The following is a 19,934-nucleotide window of genomic DNA, read 5'->3' as shown; positions in this document are numbered from 1 at the left end:
ATGATTCAACACTATGGGAGTTGTAGTTTGACACGGTCTTTACCCTTCTCTGCCAACGAGTGTCGGTAACTCACCAAACTACAAACCTGAGAAGTCTCCAGCATTGAGTCATGGGAGTTAAAGTGGTGTCAAGCTACATTAATCCTCAAAATTATTATCATTATTATTATTATTATTATTATTATTATTATTATTATTATTATTATTGACACAAAGACATAGTATAACACAGCAAACGAGATATATATACTGGATTTTGTATCACAGAATCACAAGTTGAACACTTCCCAAGTGTTTAGGACTGTGTGATTATTTTCGGATGACGCACGTACAGTAGAGTCTCACTTATCCAAGCCTCGCTTATCCAAGCTTCTGGATTATCCAAGCCATTTTTGTAGTCAATGTTTTCAATATATCAGGATATTTTGGTGCTAAATTCGTAAATACAGTAATTACAACATAACATTCCTGCGTATTGAACTACCTTTTCTGTCAAATTTGTTGTATAACATGATTATTTGGTGCTTAATTTGTAAAATCATAACATAATTTGATGTTTAATAGGCTTTTCCTTAATCCCTCCTTATTATCCAACATATTCACTTATCCAACGTTCTGCCGACCCGTTTAGCTTGGATAAGTGAGACTCTACTGTACTTATTATATTGTTGTTGTTGTTGTTGTTGTTGTTGTTATTTTATTATGACACAGCAAACAAGATAGATATGCTGGATTTCGTATCACAAAATCACAAGTCGAACACTTCCCAAGTGTCTAGGACTGTGTGATGTATTTTCGGATGATGCGTGCAGATCCCAGTCGGGTGGCCTTTTGCAGTTGGAAGATCGTGATTTTGTCAATGTCTATTGTTTCCAAATGCCGGCTGAGATCTTTTGGCACGGCACCCAGTGTGCCCATCACCACCGGGACCACCTGCACTGGTTTCTGCCAGAGTCTTTGAAGTTCAATCTTGAGGTCCTGATAGCGGCTGAGTTTTTCCTGTTGTTTTTCGTCAATGCAGCTGTCACCTGGGATGGCAACATCAATGATCCAAACCTTTTTCTTTTCCACAACTGTGATGTCTGGTGTGTTGTGTTCCAGAACTTTGTCAGTCTGGATTTGGAAGTCCCACAGTATCTTTGCGTGTTCATTTTCCAATACTTTTACAGCTTTGTGATCCCACCAGTTCTTTACTGCTGGGAGGTGGTACTTGAGGCATAAGTTCCAATGAATCATTATTATTATTATTATTAGTAGTAGTAATATGAATTATTATTATTATTATTATTATTATTATTATTATTATTATTGACACAAAGACATAGTAGAACACAGCAAACGAGATATATATACTGGATTTTGTATCACAGAATCACAAGTTGAACACTTCCCAAGTGTTTAGGACTGTGTGATTATTTTCGGATGATGCACGTACTTATATTGTTGTTGTTGTTCTTGTTGTTATTATTATTATTATTAAGGTCCCAGGTTCATTCCCAGGAGCGGAATGAGCACCCACTGTTAGCCCCAGCTTCTGCCAACCTAGCAGTTCGAAAACATGCCAATGTGAGTAGATCAATAGGTACTGCTCCAGCGGGAAGGTAACGGTGCTCCATGCAGTCATGCCGGCCACATGACCTGGAGATGTCTATGGAAAACGCCGGCTCTTCGGCTTAGAAATGGAGATGAGCACCAACCCCCAGTCGGTCACGACTGGACTTAACGTCAGGGGAAACCTTTACCTTTACTTTTACCTATTATTATTACAATCATAGTTGGAGGAGAGCACATGGACCATCCAGACCAACTCTCTGCCATATAGGAAAAGCACCATCAAAACACCCCTGACAGATGGCCATCTCTTCTTCTTCACCTTCTTCTTATTGTGCTTTTTCTCTCTGGGGAGACGCAAAGCAGCTAACAACACTAAAAAAAACCCAATCTATATATATAAAAGGGTAATGAAATTTCGGCCTAGGACAAAACAACAAAACTACACATCCCAGAAACACTAAACTTGGCAGCACAACCCCTCATCCATGCCCCTACGTTCATACAACAAAAAGCTCCAGCTACTCCAGAAAACGGCCAGGCTTTGAGACTGCAAGGCTATTCACTGCTATTCCACCTGGCCAACAAAGGATTCCCATAAGCCACAGCAACGCGTGGCCGGGCAAAGCTAGTACAATATATAATTTAAAATCCAGCCCATGGCTCATTCAAAGATGAAATTCTGCAAACCGAAAGCCCAGCAAAATCCAGAGGCCGATAGTTAGAAAATGTCTCAGCCATGCCTCTTTGCCGCTCTTTGCCACGAAGGCAACTTGTTAGACCGAGCTTGGAGCACTGCGCAAGCCCCATGCGGCTTCAGCTGCGCACTGCAGCAGCAACGGCAACAGACTCCAAACAAAGATGATGGATAGAAATGTAATAACTGAAAAAACCAGCGGGAGTATTGGAGGGTGAAAGGGCTGCAAATACCTGAGCTCAATCAAATCCCTGCCTGCCGTCTGGGAGTGAAAAATGGCGTGAACGTCAGGCGCAGCGGAGAACATTGTGCCCAAAGCATCAGGAATTCCAGGTGTGAAAGAAAAGGCGGGGGGAAGCTTGGCTGAAGAAACCTCTAACTTTTTTTCCTAACAGTTAATAGATGGATCGATGGTCCCTTTCTCCAGAGATCTTATAAAGCCGAAGCGAGTGCAAATTAATTTTGAAACCAACACTGAGACAGGGTTCAGCATCTCTTGAAAGCAGAAGGAATTCCAAATGGACAGCTAAATTCAGATAGAGAATGAGCATGATGCTTTGGACGTTGGACTATGACTCTGGAAACCAGGAGTGTATCTAATTAATGCAGTTTGACACCATGTTTATCGCCACGGCTCAATGCTATGGGATCATGGGAGATGTAGTTTTAGAAGGTCTTGAACTTTCTCTACCAAAAAGAGCTGGTTGCTCACCAGACATCAGCCCCATAGCATTGAGCTATGGCAGTTAAAGTGGTGTCAAACTGCATCCGTTCAACAGTATAGGTGCATCAAGGCTCACTCCTGCCCCTCCCCAGGTTTTGGGCTAGAGGGGTGAAAATTGCCACACACGGAGGGCATTCTGGGTCTTCCCCAGAGCACTACTGCTAGTAATAATAATATTATTATTAACACCCATTGGCGCACATCAGCTGTCATGGGGAGGCTCTCCTCTCCCAGATAAGCTTAGAGTCCAAGAGTAGCTATATATATATATATATATATATATATATATATACACACACACACACACACACACACACACACACATATATATATATATATACACACACACACACATACATAATTAACACCCATTGGCACACATCAGCTGTCATAGGGAGGCTCTCCTCTTCCACACTCAGCTTAGGGTCCAAGAGTATGTGTATGTGTATATATATATATATATATATATATATATATATATATATATATATACACACACACACACACACACACATACATACATACATATACATACATACACACACACACAATTTACACCCATTGGTGTCCAAGAGTGTATATATATATATATATATATATATACACATACATACACATACATACACACACACACACACAATTAACACCCATTGGCACACATCAGCTGTCATAGGGAGGCACTCCTCTCCCAGACTCAGCTTAGGGTCCAAGAGTAGCAATATGTAACATAATTAACACCCATTGGCACAATAAAGCCTATTAAACGTAAAAATCCGTTATGATTTTACGAATTAAGCACCAAAGCATCATGTTTTGCAACAAATCGACAGAACAGTAAAGTTATGTAGTAATGACTGTATTTATGAATTTAGCACCAAAACATCGCAATGACAGTATTTATGAATTTCGCACCAAAACATCGCAATGTATTAAAAAGATTGACTATGAAAACACTGACTACTAAAAGGCAGACTGCGTTGGATAATACAGAACATTGGATGAGCGAAGGTTGGATATGCGAGACTGTACTGTATACCCATATTAACCAACAACTCATGCAATTCTATGTATACTGCCTTAGAAATTAAATCCTATTCAGCCCAGGGGACAGTCATTTCCAGGTAAATCTCCGTATGCTTCGAAATTAAATCATGATTGATTGGTCAATTCAGCCCGGCAGACCAGGTTAATAGCGGCGCGTATGGAGGGGGGGAACAGTGTGTCTGGAGAAAGAAAATTGCTCCTTGAGCCCCCCCCCCCTTCCCTTCCTCCCCACTTGTGAAAGGTATTAGCAGCCCTGTCCCCAGCCTCATCTCATCTTCCGGCTTGTCATCCGCTCCTGATTTATTCACCCAGCAGGAAATCCCTGCAAAGCAGGGGTACATCTCTGCAACCAGAATCCGAGCACATCTTCAAGATTCCTGGAGGAAGTAAATCATCTCTGTGTTGAATTGTACGGCACACACTGTCTAAGCTCTCGCTCATTGTACAGTCAAATATACAGATCCGGTGCCATGTAGAGCTTTAGACCGCTAGCCTGGGACTGGTATTATACAGGATCAAATCATGCTCGCCCAGAACATTCATTCATCGAGCTTGTTAATAGATCCTTCAGAGCAAGCGGCGCAATTCTTTGCCTGCTTTCGTGCTTAAAGAAGGCGAGACTATGTTAGTGAGACGGTAAGAAAATTCGCATTTCGAGTCTTATTCTGCACAAAATTCATGTACGATAGTTTTGTGCATTCAGCAACATTCTCTGGACTGGAAATCCCTTTTGAAGTACAGAAAATAATATTCCGAAGCAGAAAGTTTTGCTTCCGATGCAGAGAATGCTACAGTAGAGTCTCACTTATCCAACATAAACGGGCCAGCAGAATGTTGGATAAGCGAATATGTTGGATAATAAGGAGAGATTAAGGAAAAGCCTATTAAACATCAAATTAGGTTATGATTTTACAAATTAAGCACCAAAACATCATGTTATGCAACAAATTTGACAGAAAACGTAGTTCAATACGCAGTAATGCTATGTAGTAATTACTGTATCTATGAATTTAGCACCAAAATATTACGATGTTTTGAAAACATTGACTACAAAAATGCGTTGGATAATCCAGAACATTGGATAAGTGAGTGTTGTATAAGTGAGACTCTACTGTATTATTATTATTATTCCTAGGGGAATCCTTGTTTGGTGAGCTGGATAAGTGAGACTCTACTGTATGCAAAACAATCAAGTGCTTAAAGAAGGTGAGAGTACTTTTGTGAGACGGTAAGAAAATTTGCATTTCGAAGCTTATTTTGCACAAAATTCACATACGATAGTTTTGTGCATTCAGCAATATTCTCTGGACCAGAAACCCCATTTTCAGTACAGAAAATAATATTCCGGAGCAGAAAGTTCTGTTCCCAATGCAGAGAATGCTAATTTCTATGCAAAACAATCAAGTGCTTAAAGAAGGCGAGAGTACTTTTGTGAGACGGTAAGAAAATTCACATTTCGAGTCTTATTTTGCACAAAATTCACGTACAATAGTTTTGTGCATTCAGCAACATTCTCTGGATCGGAAACTCCTTTTGAAGTACAGAAAATAATATTCCGGAGCAGAAAGTTTTTCTTCCGAATGCTATTTTCTATGCAAAACAATCGAGTGTGTATTTTGAACAAAACAACTCCAAAATTGTGAAAATTCTCATCAATCGTGAATGCAAATTGACACCACTTCAACTGCTATAGTTCAATGCAATAGCATTGCAGGTTTTTAGTTTGACAAGGCAGAGAGGGCTAAAGACTTTGTAAAACTATAACTCCCAGAATTCCATGGCATTGCTCATAGCAGTTAAAATAGTGTCAAACTCTGCAGTATAGAGGAACCCTTAGAGCAGTGTTTCTCAACTTGATGTTTTGACCTGGGATCTGATCCCAGATTATCTTCTTATCCCAGATTATATGACAGTGGAGACTCATATAATCCAGTTCAAAGCAGATAACCTGGGATATAAGGACAGTGTAGAAGGGGCCTAAGAATCTAAACATTAATAAGATGACATGGTTGTTGTTGTTGTTATTGTTGTTGTTGTTGTTAGCCATTGCTGGAGAGACACCATACTGCACATGCATCCACAGCCGTATTTGCACGTAGCCTCAATCAATATGTTCCAAATCCATGCGTCTCCGAGAGCGACTGCACCACACTATTAGAATTCAACATCACAGATGAGCAATCTGGGGGCAGAGGGGGATAGAATTAAATCCACATTACAGCGTATTAGGATATTCTTACCCTTTTTAAAACTTCCTTCAGTGGAAACGCAGTTCAATTTGTATGCGCCACTGTGACCGCACATTTTAAATGGCAAGAAATATGGGTGCGCTAAGTAAGAGAGCAGGGAGGGGAAGGAAAAACACATTAGTGAGGATAAATGGTGTCAAATAGCCACCGGGTTTGGGTGACGTTGGAGGGAAAATGCCATTTTCTCTAACCGACCCTTGGCTGACCCAACGGGGGAGAAACACCATCAGCTTCATGTGAAAATATTCTTAAGTCTTGCTCTAAGGTATAGCAGAAAATTCTAGAACTAGGAGTCAGTGCTTGAGAAAAACATTTTTGAGGGGTATCTCATGGGACATTGATGTTCTATCCAGGATCTCCAGCATAAGTATCCCAGGAAAGAGCTTTCTAGCATCTTTTCGAAGATGTCCAAAGTTTCCATTGCTGAACTCTCTTAGGCTGTGTCTACACTGCAGAATTAATGCAATTTGATACCATTTTAACTGCCAAAGCCTCTAGGCCCTAGAGCTGGAGCAAAGTGTGCATGCCCGGAGAAAAGGTTCTGAGTACCACTTGTGGCACATGTGCCATAGGTTTGTCACCACTGCCCTAGAGCAGGCATATCCAAAGTTCGGTCCGCAGGCCAATTGTGGCCCATGTAATAACAATAATAATAATAATAATAATAATAATAATAATGATAATAACAACAACAACAACAACAACAACAACAACAACAACACACAAAGATACTGTTGGACTTCCGAATCCAGACTGACAAAGTTCTGGAACACAACACACCAGACATCACAGTTGTGGAAAGGAAAAAGGGTTGGATCATTGATGTCGCCATCCCAGGTGACAGTCGCATTGATGAAAAACAACAGGAAAAACTCAGCCGCTATCAGGACCTCAAGACTGAATTTCAAAGACTCTGGCAGAAACCAGTGCAGGTGGTCCCGGTGGTGATGGGCACACTGGGTGCCATGCCAAAAGATCTCAGCCGGCATTTGGAAACAATAGACATTGACAAAATCACGATCTGCCAACTGCAAAAGGCCACCCTACTGGGATCTGCACGCATCATCCAAAAATACATCACACAGTCCTAGACACTTGGGAAGTGTTTGACTTGTGATTTTGTGATACGAAATCCAGCATGTTTGCTGTGTTGTTATTATTATTATTATTATTATTATTATTATTATTATTATTATTATTATACTTTTGTATCCAGCCTCCATCTCCCCGAAGGGACTTGGGGCGGCTAACACGGGGCCAAGCCCAAACAATTACAACAAAACAACATTAAAATACGAACCAGACACCCAACAGCAAAATAAAACAAAACATGGGAACAATGGCACAATAAAATAAAGTGTAAAATTTCCACTGCTCTACAGCTTGTCATATAATATGCAGCCCACCAGCACTGTTGAGCACAGTATACAATCCACGTGTAGGTAAAGGTAAAGGCTTTCCCCTGACATTAAATCCAGTCGTGTCCGACTCTGGGGTTGGTGCTCATTTCCATTTCTAAGCCGAAGAGCCAGCGTTGTCCATAGACACCTCCAAGGTCATGTGGCCACTGCATGGAGTGCCGTTATCCGCATGTACAAAAAGCTATTTTATATTTGTGAGTTGCTGTGAGTTTTCCAGGCTGTATGGCCATCTTCCAGAATAATTCTCTCCTGATGTTTTGCCCACATGTATGGCAGGCATCCTCAGAGTTTGTGAGGTCTGTTGGAAACTAGGCAAGTGGGGTTTACATATCTGTGGAATGATGTCCAGGTTGAGAGAAAGAACTCTTGTCTGTTGGAGGCCAGTATGAATGTTGCAATTGGCCACCTTGACTAGCATTTAATGGCAAAGGTGACTTTGTTTTCAGAAAATGTTTCATTTTCAGATTTTGGAATACCTGTATTTGCTCAGAGGTACATAATGTGATCTCATGAAGATGGGACCCGAGTCTCATATGCATCTTACGCACATAGCCTGAGAATAATTTGCACAGTTTATTAATAATTTAATGCATGAAACAAAGTTTACGTACACTACTCTTCAGGCTAGAGTGCAACAATATGTTGGTCCCTTGGTGTGGGAGCCTTTGTGGAACAAACATATATACTTACATATATTCACCTTTAATACATAAATATAGTCCTTCTGATTGTCTGGATCCAGCAAAAGCAAGCCCTTTGAATTCTTCCTGTTTCAACAAAAATGATCCCAACAACCTGCTGAGATTGCTCTATCTTGTATTTTTAAAACTTCATCAAGCATGTATTAAAATCTATCTGCTGGAATGAACTCTGGCTCTGTATTAGCATTTGAAATTGTGTGACTCAGGGCTATAATCCAAAGCACACGTTTTCAGGATTAATCCCATCTAACTTTCTGCTGAGGGCAGCCTAGGAATGTCTGCCGTGGGTTTTATCAGACTGCATTTTAAAATCTTTTCAGACTAAAATATCGATCGTGTCAGCCCTTCCTTTTCACACTTCCCCAGACTTCGCAACCGAGGTGTCAGCTGGAAAAACGCAACCTTACCGTCCAAAAGGTTTATTTTGGAATAGGATGTATATTTTTAAAAATGGACATTTTGTGCGGGTTTAAGCGTACGCTTGTATTCAAGTGTACATTTCCTTGCTTCTGAAAATCACACACAAAGTTCCATGTAGATATGAAATAGATCAGGCTTGTCAGCAAACACAAGGAACATGGATACGGAAAATATAGTCAGTCTTCAACATTTGCGAGTGTAACTTTTGCTGAGTGGATTATTCACGAATTTGATGAATATGTTCTCTCTAGGGATATTGAAGCAAATTGGCAGAAAATCGCAAATACATTGAGCCGCTATTGAGCAAAGTTAAAGAAGAAAACGGAAAAGCACGGTTATGGGTGAACATTAAGAAACCCAAAAGAATCATTTTAAAGGAGACAATGACATAGTTAAAGATTTTCTATGCCTTGATTCACTCATTAATCAAAATGGAGACTGTAGTCGAGAAATCAAAAGACAACAAGAGGTGCATCTATGTTGTAAAGTTATTTATTTATTTTGTGTCTTGGCAGAGTTAGGCTACAGGTGGTTATATTTGTAGTAGCCAAAGAGATCTTTCAGGGCATTAGTAAGTTGGTTTTAAACTGTTTCAAAGAAAGAAGAGCTTGGAAATGTTATTTGTTTTCAATTCTCAGGACTTCCTAGGTAGCCTGACCCTAATAATGGTGAGATTATCAAGGTTATACAGTAGAAGTCTGGTTTTCCGGCATAAACGGGTAGGTGGAATGTCGGATAACAAAACTTTCGGATAATAGGGAGGCCCTATTATCCCTCCTGGCAAGCCGGAGTCTTGTACTTCCGGCAAGCACCCAGTTTCGGGAAGCCCGGTGTGTGTTGCTGCTTAGAGTCTCCTCCCTTCGGCAAGCACCCGGTTTAAAGAAGCCCGGGTGCTTGCAGAATGAAAGAGTGTCCTCCCTTCGGCAAGCACCCGGTTTAGAGAAGCCCGGGTGCTTGCAGAATGAAAGAGTGTCCTCCCTTCGGCAAGCACCCGGTTTAGAGAAGCCCGGGTGATTGCAGAATGAAAGAGTGTCCTCCCTTCGGCAAGCACCCGGTTTAGAGAAGCTCGGGTGCTTGCAGAATGAAAGAGTCTCCTCCCTTCGGCAAGCACCCGGTTTAGAGAAGCCCGGGTGCTTGCAGAATGAAAGAGTGTCCTCCCTTCGGCAAGCACCCGGTTTAGAGAAGCCCGGGTGCTTGCAGAATGAAAGAGTCTCCTCCCTTCGGCAAGCACCCGGTTTAAAGAAGCCCGGGTGCTTGCAGAATGAAAGAGTCTCCTCCCTTCGGCAAGCACCCGGTTTAGAGAAGCCCGGGTGCTTGCAGAATGAAAGAGTCTCCTCCCTTCGGCAAGCACCCAGTTTAGAGAAGCCCGGGTGCTTGCAGAATGAAAGAGTCTCCTCCCTTCGGCAAGCACCCGGTTTAGAGAAGCCCGGGTGATTGCAGAATGAAAGAGTGTCCTCCCTTCGGCAAGCACCCGGTTTAGAGAAGCTCGGGTGCTTGCAGAATGAAAGAGTCTCCTCCCTTCGGCAAGCACCCGGTTTAGAGAAGCCCGGGTGCTTGCAGAATGAAAGAGTCTCCTCCCTTCGGCAAGCACCCGGTTTAAAGAAGCCCGGGTGCTTGCAGAATGAAAGTGTCTCCTCCCTTCGGCAAGCACCCGGTTTAGAGAAGCCCGGGTGCTTGCAGAATGAAAGAGTCTCCTCCCTTCGGCAAGCACCCGGTTTAGAGAAGCCCGGGTGATTGCAGAATGAAAGAGTGTCCTCCCTTCGGCAAGCACCCGGTTTAGAGAAGCCCGGGTGCTTGCAGAATGAAAGAGTGTCCTCCCTTCGGCAAGCACCCGGTTTAGAGAAGCCCGGGTGCTTGCAGAATGAAAGAGTCTCCTCCCTTCGGCAAGCACCCGGTTTAGAGAAGCCCGGGTGCTTGCAGAATGAAAGAGTCTCCTCCCTTCGGCAAGCACCCGGTTTAGAGAAGCCCGGGTGCTTGCAGAATGAAAGAGTCTCCTCCCTTCGGCAAGCACCCAGTTTAAAGAAGCCCGGGTGATTGCAGAATGAAAGAGTGTCCTCCCTTCGGCAAGCACCCGGTTTAGAGAAGCCCGGGTGCTTGCAGAATGAAAGAGTCTCCTCCCTTCGGCAAGCACCCGGTTTAGAGAAGCCCGGGTGCTTGCAGAATGAAAGAGTCTCCTCCCTTCGGCAAGCACCCGGTTTAAAGAAGCCCGGGTGCTTGCAGAATGAAAGAGTCTCCTCCCTTCGGCAAGCACCCGGTTTAGAGAAGCCCGGGTGCTTGCAGAATGAAAGAGTCTCCTCCCTTCGGCAAGCACCCGGTTTAGAGAAGCCCGGGTGATTGCAGAATGAAAGAGTGTCCTCCCTTCGGCAAGCACCCGGTTTAGAGAAGCTCGGGTGCTTGCAGAATGAAAGAGTGTCCTCCCTTCGGCAAGCACCCGGTTTAGAGAAGCTCGGGTGCTTGCAGAATGAAAGAGTCTCCTCCCTTCGGCAAGCACCCGGTTTAGAGAAGCCCGGGTGCTTGCAGAATGAAAGAGTCTCCTCCCTTCGGCAAGCACCCGGTTTAGAGAAGCCCGGGTGATTGCAGAATGAAAGAGTGTCCTCCCTTCGGCAAGCACCCGGTTTAGAGAAGCCCGGGTGATTGCAGAATGAAAGAGTGTCCTCCCTTCGGCAAGCACCCGGTTTAGAGAAGCCCGGGTGATTGCAGAATGAAAGAGTGTCCTCCCTTCGGCAAGCACCCGGTTTAGAGAAGCCCGGGTGATTGCAGAATGAAAGAGTGTCCTCCCTTCGGCAAGCACCCGGTTTAGAGAAGCCCGGGTGATTGCAGAATGAAAGAGTGTCCTCCCTTCGGCAAGCACCCGGTTTAGAGAAGCCCGGGTGATTGCAGAATGAAAGAGTGTCCTCCCTTCGGCAAGCACCCGGTTTAGAGAAGCCCGGGTGATTGCAGAATGAAAGAGTGTCCTCCCTTCAGCAAGCACCCGGTTTAGAGAAGCCCGGGTGATTGCAGAATGAAAGAGTCTCCTCCCTTCAGCAAGCACCCGGTTTAGAGAAGCCCGGGTGCTTGCAGAATGAAAGAGTCTCCTCCCTTTGGCAAGCACCCAGTTTAAAGAAGCCCGGGTGCTTGCAGAATGAAAGAGTCTCCTCCCATCGGCAAGCACACAGTTTAGGGAAGTCTGGGCTATGTTGCTGCCTAAACTTCGGTGTTTGCCGAAGGGAAGAGTCTTGTCCCTCTGGCAAGCACGTTGGATAATATGGTAGGTCAGATAACCAGAACTCGGTTAACCAGAACTCTACTGTAGTTCAAAAAGTAATATTTCCAAATTTTGCATCTTGACCACACTATGGTGTCTCTTGACCAGACATGACACAAACCAATTTTCATGCTGAAAAGCATAGTTTTTGGACGGCTTCTCCTCCATCCCATTTGTCTTATTCCCCTTTAAATCCAACCATTTTTGTAGCCATTGAAATATTGGATGGTCAAGGGTTTTGTTACATTAAACTTTATGCCCGTTGGAAAGATGTATATCTTTTTATGTGCCTTGAATGTTCTGGCATTTAACATCAACAGATGACCCCAGATTCTGGTTTATCACCGAGGGAGACAAATGCCGCCTTTTCGACTTCCACTGCACTGAAAGTAATTCAAACTGGCCCTTTAATTTAAGGACAGAAGATACAGCCTCGAAAATCCCAGCTTTGAAACAGCTAAAGGACAAATGTTCAAGTTCAACTTCAGCCGAAACTGGATTTTTTTATTATTATCGCATAGCTTCTGCAGTTTACGTTAATGCTCCCTTCCTTTCGTCTCTCTGCGCTTTAATTGTTCTCTTCGTGTGGGTTGTATTGCACTCTCCTAAGCATCTTGGAAAATGTGTTCAGATGTTTTACCTGACTGATTAATCTCAAAATAGGTATTTGTTCCTCTTTAAACTGCATCCAATCATCGGGTCCTTTCCGAAAGAGGTTCTTTAGCCTCCGGGGCGCCTGTTCCCCGCCAGGAGATCACCCAATATTTCATATTAAATGCGCTCATGGAAATTGCCTTTCCAAATGAAACGGCGCAATCTGGAGATACCGAGGGAATACCAGCCGAGTCTTTTATCTGTGTCAAATAATAGCCGAAGCCATTTGTTCTATAACAGGGGATTATGATATTACAGCAGTGTTTCCCAAGCTCCTAAAAAACATTCACTTCCCCAATAAGTTAAAATTAGAGCCGCACTTCTTTGGTTAGGTTTAGACAAACAGACTCTGTTCTGTTCTTTTAGCATCATCGATGGTGTCGCCAAAGTAGGAGAGAAGTCCAAAGGAACATTCGGCAGGACATGAAGAAGCCCCAAAAGAACGCCTCCATAAATTTAATTTAATTTTAATTATTAATTTTATTTTAGTTATTTACTTATTAATTATTAGTACCATCCCAATAGTCATAGATAGAAATCTATATAATTTAATTTTAATTATTACCGTATATACTAGAGTATAAGCCAACCCAAATATAAGCCGAGGCACCTAATTTTACCACACAAAAAACTGGGAAAACATTGACTCCAGTAGAAGCCGAGATACCAATAAAATTACACTAATTGAGGCATTAGTAGTTTAAATGTTTCTGAATCTTTACATCAAACTGTAATTTAAGATATGACTGTTCAACTCTGATTAAATCATTATTTCAATCTTCTTCCATGTGAATGTGCTTATGTATCCTTTTAATAATAATAGAGTGAATAAATAAATGTAATAGGGTTGTTGTATGTCTTTCAGGCTGTGTGGCCATGTTCCAGAAGTATTCTCTCCTGATGTTTCGCCCACATCTGTGGCAGGCATCCTCAGAGGTTTGTGAGGCATGGATAAACTAGGCAAGGAAGGTAAATATATATCTGTGGAGAGTCCAGGGTGTGACAAGAGTCCTTTGTCAGTTGGAAGCTAGCGCTAATGTTTCAGTTAATCACCCTAATTAGCATTGGAAAGGTTTGTCTCTTGCCTGGGGGGCATCCTTTGTTCAGAGTCATTAGCTGTCCTTGGGGCTCCTCTGCCCTCAGAGTGTTGCTTCCCATCTACTGTTCTGATTTTTGAGTTTTTTAATACTGGTCGCCAGATTTTGTTCATTTTCATGGTTTCCTCCATTCTGTTGAAGTAGTCCACATACTTGTGGATTTCAATGGCTTCTCTGTGTAGTCTGACTCTCCACAGATATATATTTACCTTCCTTGCCTAGTTTATCTATCCTCACAACCTCTGAGGATGCCTGCCATAGATGTGGGCGAAACGTCAGGAGGGAATACTTCTGGAACATGGCCACACAGCCCAAAAGACATACAACAACCCTGTGATCCTGGCCATGAAAGCCTTCGACAACATAATAAATGTAATAATAATAATAATAAATGCAGTAAAATAATAAATGTAATAATAGAGTGAAATAATAAATGTATTAATAATAATAAAAATAGAGTAAAATAAATGTAAACGTAACAACAATAATAGAGTAAAATAATAAATATAATAACAATAATTAATAGAGTAAAATAATAAATGTAACAATACCAATAATAATAGAGAAAAATAATAAATATACCATATATACTTGAGTATAAGCCAACCTGAATAGAAGCTAACCAGGGCCCTCACCCGAGTATAAGCCAAGGAGGTTTTTTTTTTTCAGTCTTAAAAAAGGGCTTATACTCGAGTATATACAGTACCTTGATTTGGGGGAGTTGTAGTTCACCTGCATCCAGGTGAATGGCCAAGAAGAAATACCGACATCATGCAACTGCCTACGGGTGCCGATTCCCTCCCTCATCTACAGCTCCTCCTTATGGCCATTTCTCCATCTCCCTTCCCATCATCTGGTGGAGATGTTTTGCTCTACTGTTATAAATGTGGCCTCCGATCATTTTCAGTGCCGACAACAGAGCCGCACTATTTATGATGGAGGAGCCACGACACTTGCTTCCCTCAGCAACTTCTACATTTTTGGAACGCTGACTGCAACATTTCAACACAGCACCCCATCCTTTGTCAATGTCTCTGTGGCATCTTAAAACTTGGCAGACCACCATTCTTGTTCTCTTCACTTTTTTAATTCAACTCAGACCATTCCTACTGCAAAGCAAGCGACACCAAATCTTCATGTTCTCCCCCATTTGATTGCAACCTTCACATTAGAGTGAAGGATGGTGTGCAAATTCCAACACATTGCTGCATTTCTGCGACTACACAGAGAAGCCACTCAACTCTACAAGCATGTGGACAACTTCAACAGAAAGGAGGAAACCATTAAAATAAACACAATCTGGCTACCAGTATTAAAAAATTCTAAAATCAGGACAGTAAATAAAGAACAATACTCGGAAAACAGGAATTCCAGACAAGAAACAATCAGGGCCAGCTAACACCTCCCAACAAAGGATTCCCCCAGGCAGGAAGCAGCCAGACTTTGAAGCTGCAAGGCTTTACAATGCTAATCAAGGTGGCCAATGTCAACATTCACATTTGCCTCAAACAGACAAGAGTTCTTTCTCCCATCCTGGACATTTCACAGATATATATAAACCCCACTTGCCTAGTTTTCTTTCTTTTTTTAATATTATTGTATTATAAAAGAAATCTTGATTAAAAAGTATAATACAATAGTAATAAAGAGGAAAAAAGAAAAGAAGAAAGGAAAAACAAGAGAAAAAGAAGGGTTAATATATAGATATGAAAAAAGGGACCTAAATAGAGTAGATTTAATACTGCAAGTTAGAGTATCTATTTTACTATGTGTATTACCTACACTAAATTGTGTATATTCTGGAAAAAATTAATTAAAATTTTTGTTATTATTGTTATAGTTACTTAATTGCAGTAGATATATATGTGTGTGTGTGTGTGTGTGTGTGTGTGTGTGTATAGCGTAGGCGAAAAGGAAATGGAGATATAAACATAGGTTAAAATTATCAGGATAGAAAAACAATGTTACATAGAAAGATGATTTGTTGTTTTGACTTCCTGGTATCTTCCAGATGTCTGTTCCTTTTCTATTTTTCTTTCCTATTCTTGTTCTTTTCTCCCTTTCTTCTTTCTTCCCCTTTTTGTACATAATTTTGTTTTTACAAATAGTTCTTATCATATCAATATTATTGTTATTCTTTGACATGGGATATTCATTTACTTGTTTCCAGTTGGTTTCCTTTATTTTCATTCCTTTATCCTTAGTCATGAGAAAGGTAAGCCCATCCATATTTCTAATTTCTAAAATATTTGTAATCCAGGTTTCCTCATCAGGTATATCTTGATTTTTCTTTTTTTTAAAAAAAAACAAACATTTTATTTATAGTTTTAGTGATACAATAAAAAGAGAGAGCCACATGTGACCATATGAACAGAAAAACAAGCAAAAAAGAGCACACAACAAAGAAAAAAAAACACAACCACATAATTCCCTTCGGCCCTCCCTCCTCTGTGCGTTACCTTCCAGTTCCCCTGCTCTGCAATTTGATTCTTGGTTTTCTCAATTCTCTCCTGAAACAATATTCTTAGAACCCAAGAGTGTCTACTCTTAGCTAATATCACCCTCTATATTTTCAAATTTCTTTTTTCCTTTAGATATTTTCTTAGTTTGTTCCAGTCCATTTTTGTCCTTGTATTTTTTGAGATTATCTGCGTTAATGTGTCCATATTTTGTATATCCATCAATTTCAGTGTCCATTGTTCTATTGACGGTGTCTCCTCTGTTTTCCACAGTTTTGCAATCGTGATTCTAGCTGCGCTTATCATGTATATAAACAATTTTTCGTCATTTGAGTCCGTGAAAAAGTCCGTTAACCCTAATAGAAAATATTCTGGTTTTAGTACAAGCTTTATTTGTAATATGATCTCCATTTCTTTCTGTATTATTCTCCAAAACCTTTTAATCTTCTTGCACTTCCACCACATGTGAAAAAAATCTCCCTTCTCTTTCCTACATTTCCAGCATTCTTCCCCATTCTTACTCTTGTTAAATTTTGCCAATTTTACTGGAGTTATGTACCACCTGAAGAAGATTTTGTACCAGCTTTCCTTTAGTGTTATGGAATATGTGTATTTCAGTCTCTTTTGCCAACATCTTTCCCACTCCTCCAAAATTATAGTGTGTCCAACCTCTCTTGCCCATGTGGTCATGTTTTCTTTTATGTAAGTCTCTTCTGTTTCCCAAATCAGCAGCTGTTGATATAGCACTTTGATTACTTTCGTTTCTAGTTTTAAAACTTTATCCCATACTGTGTCATTTCTCTCAAATCCTATTTGACTGTCTATTTTGAAACCTTCTCTGATCTCTGATCAAGGTATATCTTGATTTTTCCATAACTTAGCATAACACAGTCTTGCGGCTGTGGTCAGTAAGAATAACAATTTGTCCACTTGCCTAGTTTTCAACAGACCTCACAACCTCTGAGGATGCCTGCCATAGATATGGGCGAAACATCAGGATAGAATGCTTCTGGAACATGGCCATACAGCCTAAAAAACTCCCAGCAACCCACTGATTCCAGCTATGAAAGCCTTCAACACAGTAAAGAGATTAGTAAATAAACTTATTGTGCCTGAAGAGCTTTGACTTCAGGTGTGCTCAAATTGTGTGTCAAACTGAATTAACTTTACATCGTAAATACACCCCTTTGTCAAACTGGGGCAGATGGAGGGCATCTTACAGCTCTTTCATTTCACTTTAGTTGCCAAGGCAACATCTTGTTCGATTCTTGGGATTTGTACTTCAGGAAAGCACCATTTATGAGGTTTCTGGGTGAGATTTTTTCCAACTGAAGATGCTAACATTCCACAGGATGTTTCTGATACCGTTAATGCAGAATCGCAATGCTACAATGGTTTCGTGTGAAAAGGCCCCCAGTCTCCATTTGCCTTAAACCAAACTTGGAGATAGAAAATAGTCCTTGGTGTTTTGTTTTTTTTAAGCCCAACTCTTAGCTAATTGGAAAAATACTCCAAGGGATGCCTTGCAACCCACATACTCTGGTTTGGAACTGTTAAGAGAAAAGGAATTACCCCTGGGATTCCTGCAGCTATTTTATCTTGTTCCCAATCTAGCAGTGACCATGTCTGAGAAAATAAATCTGTTAATGCAGAGAAAGCCAGTCACCAGGGAATGTTGGTGGGCGTTCGAGGTTTCTGCTAATGCTTCTTTGCTGGGAGATTTATGAATTGCTTGGTGGGCTTTTTGATGTAAAGAAATCTCTGTTCACTACATGGGATTTCTACCAGTTACATGTTGGTATCCCTGGCAGATAGAGGTGTTTTTCTTGTTGTGGGATGGGTGCATGAAATGGTTTATAGTTTCCAAATCACGACCTCCCAGAACCGCTGCAAGTTGAATAGCAAGTGTCCCAGAGGCAAGCAAAATACAGCCAAGTCCTTGTGCTTCTATCAGCGGTATCCAACTGCCAGCATCTGATCTTATCTACACACTGTTTAGTAAATTCACAGATTCTGCTTTCATCCCAAATTTTCCAGTAGTTTTAATCTTCACCATTGCAATATATACAAAATGTACAAACAGAATATGCAGATCCTAATTTCTTGTACTTGCAAACAATCAGAATCATCAGATAGTCACATACAACATAGACAGATACTCACACTGAGTCACACAGGAAAGAGAAAGATGGATTCTTTCATCATCCTCATATGGCCACCTGCTAGCAGGTTATCAGTAAGCGACACGTGGTTATGACTCAGCCATTACAATACTGTATTCCCTTTAGTTATTGCATCATAACATTCACAGTCACCACCCAGGTTCATCAAACAGTATTTTTACATGACTACTTTTACATGAGCCACAGTTATACCCTTGTGCCGGCTGCACTGCTGACCTGAAGGTTGGTGGTTCGAATCCGCAAGATGGAATGAACTCCCATTTGTCAGCCCCAGCTTCCCATGTGGGGACATGGGAGAAGCCTACCACAAGATGGCAACACATCTGGGCGTCACCTGGGCAACATCTTTGTAGGTGGCCAATTATCTCACACCAGAAGTGACTTGCAGTATGTTCTCAATTCGTTTCTCATACAATAAAAAAAGCATGATTAGAAATGCTGTCCCAATTCTATCTAATATTTCTTTGACTTTCCAATGCCTGTTCCTTATTCACTATCAGTTCACAAGGGAGCAAACTGAATAAATTCTACCATGTAGATCAGTGATTCCCAAAGTGGGTGCTACCGCCCCCTGGTGGGCGCTGCAGTGATCCAGGGGGGCGGTGATGGCACCTATTAGGACACAGGGCAGGGCCAGGGGAGGGGCGGGGCCTCTTCCCAGAGTTCCAGAGACAGGGCTGAGCACCTGAGGCACTTGATAGGACACAGGGGGCGGAGCTAGAGGAGTGGGCGTGGCTTCTTCCCAAGAGCCCGAGACAGGGCTGAGAATCTATACCTCTCCTGAGGCTCTTGTTGGGACACAGAGGGCGGAGATAGGGAAGGGGGCGGGGCCTCCTTCCAAGAGCCCGAGACAGGGCTGAGCCTCTATATCTCTCCTGAGAGGCCTTTTAGGACTAAAGGGTGGGGATGGGGGCGGGGCCTCTTCCCAAGAGCACAAGACAGGGCTGAGCCTCTGTATACCTCCCCTACGGCACTTGTTAGAACATGGGGGCGGGATATACAGGTTCAGCCCCGTCAGGCACTTGGGAAGAGGCCCCGCCCCCTCCTCTAGCCCCGCCCCCTGTGTCCTGGCAGGCGCCGCAGGACAGGGATAGAAGCTCAGCCCTGCGTCAGAGCTCGTAACTCTGCCCATCCCAGTCCTGGCCGCCCATTTGTAGTCCTGCCCACTTCCCCTCGCTGCTCTGCATCTTGGACTAGGGAGAGGTTCAGCCCCGCCCTCTTGAGCAGGAGCCACGCCCACCCCTCTAAGCCACGCCCCCTTTCCAGGGGGCGCTGAGTCATATTTTTTCTGGGAAGGGGGCGGCAGGCCAAATAAGTTTGGGAACTACTGATGTAGATGCACCCACAGACCATGATTTCATAGCATTGAGCCACGGCTGTTAAAGTGGTGTCACACTGCATGTCACGACTCCTTTGAAGTCATGCCATAAAGGTCAACATGGGACATACAAGCCGCAGGAAGAGGCATATAACAAATTATTATTATTATT

At 42.1% G+C, this 19,934-nt stretch overlaps 1 protein-coding gene across 8 annotated transcripts in view; it reads right to left on the bottom strand.

The window, feature by feature from the left end:
* Positions 1-19,934, bottom strand: part of zmat4 (zinc finger matrin-type 4) — a 221,977-nt gene that overhangs the window by 106,431 nt on the left and 95,612 nt on the right. The window lies entirely within an intron of this gene.

Source organism: Anolis carolinensis, unplaced genomic scaffold, assembly GCF_035594765.1.
Source record: "Anolis carolinensis isolate JA03-04 unplaced genomic scaffold, rAnoCar3.1.pri scaffold_8, whole genome shotgun sequence".
Taxonomy (NCBI): Eukaryota; Metazoa; Chordata; class Lepidosauria; order Squamata; family Dactyloidae; genus Anolis; species Anolis carolinensis.
This window is presented reverse-complemented; position numbering and strand designations above follow the sequence as displayed.